The following is a 2,589-nucleotide window of genomic DNA, read 5'->3' as shown; positions in this document are numbered from 1 at the left end:
TACATTTTCATTTCCTCATCTGTAAATTGGGGATATTAATGACAATTAATTCATAGAGTTACATTTAAAAATAATTGAGACAATACAATATTAAGTGCTCAGCACAATTCCCCACCCAGGTAAATATTCAGTACTTGTCATCTCTCATTCTAAATGTTGTTGTAATATTTTTTTAAAAATCATTTCTCCATGGAGGTTGAGGAAAAGCAAAATAAGTGTCAATTCCCTCAACATGGGGAATCTTCTCAAGAATATATTGTATTTACAGGAAAACTGTAGAGTACAGAGAGTTCTCATATACTCCACATCTACTTTCCCCTATAATTAATCTTATGTTAGTACGATATATAATTCATAAATACTAACACACTATTATTATCTATAGCCTTTATTTAACTAAAATCTCCTTAGTTTTTCCTTACCTTCTCTTTTCTGTTCCAGAATCCCACATTACATTTGATAACCATTTCTCCTTAGGTTCCTCTTTGCTGTAACAATTACCATAAAACTTTTACATGATAATTATAATTATAAGGAAAATCAAATTTTAATGGATAAAAAAGAATATACTGCATATTTATGTTTAGGAATTATGGAAAAATCATAATGGATGTTTTGATTGGCTCACATTTGATATAGGATCTATTAGAAAAAAGTGTTTTCCCTCTATGCTCTCAACATTTCTATCACCCTAAAAGGTGTGAGGATTTTTCCCTACCAGCAAGTAAGCAAGCAAATAATTCTGCCACAATGGATACCAGCTAATTAAATTCAATGCTGACATTATCTACCTGGAGATAACATCAGATTCCACAATTGAGGGCTCCCACTTGTGTTTATCAGCTAAGATGAACTCTATATAGGGCAAAGGGATGGGAGGGGAAGGGAAAGGGCATGGGGGTAAAAAAATGGTGGAATCACATGATGGACATCATAAATGGTAATTTCTTGAACAGAAATGTTGATCGTTGTGCTGAAGTTCACAGCCATGCCTGCTCTGCTGACTCCAAGTCATGGTTCAGAAGGTTTTAAAAACAGTCCAAAGATGCTTCCTTGATAAATATTTCTTATTAAAAACTTGTGTGAAAAATGACAACCGGACACCCATTTCACTCTAACACAATGAAGACAATGCGAAACCAACATATGCAGGCATACCACCAGGGTGTCACTGTCACTATGGGTCAGAGCACATGAAGTACAAGAGGACCATCCTTCTACTGAGGCTACAGTCTCAGCAGTTTATCCTTCACCCATTTTCTGCACATCATCTTGAGATAAACCAATTTTAAATGTGTTTTCAGTAAACAAGCTATGACAATTTATGCTAACAAATTGAATTAGAACCCATCTGATAGGTCTTGAATTTGTTTTTATCATTTCTTGATCTTAATACAAATTCCTGATTGTGCTCAATCATCAAGCTGCATCCATGAAAAACTGGCCAGTCCAAACAGTGTATTAATCATTAGCATATGGAACTTTAAGGAGTCCACTAAGTGCTTCCTTATCATTAAGGCAGTACAGTATTTATATTGTAAAACTGTTATGGAGCTTGATCTTTGGGGGACAGGACCATTAACTAATACATGCAGATATTTTGTGTGTAGATGGAAGATACTTTTGACATTCAGATTTGCTATATAGAACAGAATGAACTTTTTTTCTTTCTTTTCTTCTTTTGCAAGAGGTAAGTAAAAGATTCAATTTGATTTCTTCTAGAGGGGGGAAAATGTAGTTGAAAGTAGGTATTCATTTTGCAGTCATCTGCATGAATTCTTCATAGTCGACTTGTCCATCTGCATCAGTATCTGCTTCTCTGATCATTTCATCTACTTCTTCATCTGTTATTTTATTTATTTATTTATTTATTTATTTATTTATTTATTTATTTATTTATTTTAGTAACCAGGGATTGAACTCAGGGGCATTCAACCATTGAGCCACATCAGCTCCAGCCCTTTTTGTATTTTATTTAGAGCAGGGTCTCACAGAGTTGCTTAGTGTCTCGCTAATTTACTGAGGCTGGCTTTGAACTCGAGATCCTCCTGCCTCAGCCTCCTGAGCTGCTGGGATTACAGGAGTGCGCCACTGCAACCGGCTTCATCTGTCAGTTTTCTCCTAAATTTGTCAGGAAGTGACGTCATTCTGCTGCATTGATATAACCATTTCCATCCTGGTCAAAGACTCAGAATGCCTTCCAGATTCCCACTTCACTATCTGTATCTTTCATTTTTCTACCCATCATAGTAAAAAAGTCTGGGAAGTCAGTGGTGCCTACCATCAGCAGCCACTTAATTGATCATATCCTGCAATTCGGCTTCTGTTGGGTTCTGACTCAGTGACCTCATAATAGTTCCAAGTTCCTTTGTTGTGATGGTGCCATCATCAAACAGGGAGAAAGCTTCTTTGAATTCAGCGATCTGCTCCTCAGTCAGCGGATCAGCCGTGGTGCCAGTGAAGGGAGGAGTGTGTTTCTGCTCTGCTGTGGCTAAGTTGCCTGTGCGCTGTAGCGACCTGCCAGTGGGGCTCTGGGAGGTAAGTCACGAGGGTGCAGGCCTCAGTGGGATGTGCCCTTATAAAACAGGT

At 37.4% G+C, this 2,589-nt stretch overlaps 1 pseudogene; it reads right to left on the bottom strand.

Moving 5' to 3' along the window:
• Positions 1-1,752: 1,752 nt before the first annotated feature.
• LOC101974024 (uncharacterized) lies at positions 1,753-2,351 on the bottom strand (annotated as a pseudogene).
• Positions 2,352-2,589: the final 238 nt, after the last annotated feature.

Source organism: Ictidomys tridecemlineatus, chromosome 1 (genome assembly GCF_052094955.1).
Source record: "Ictidomys tridecemlineatus isolate mIctTri1 chromosome 1, mIctTri1.hap1, whole genome shotgun sequence".
NCBI lineage: Eukaryota > Metazoa > Chordata > Mammalia > Rodentia > Sciuridae > Ictidomys > Ictidomys tridecemlineatus.
This window is presented reverse-complemented; position numbering and strand designations above follow the sequence as displayed.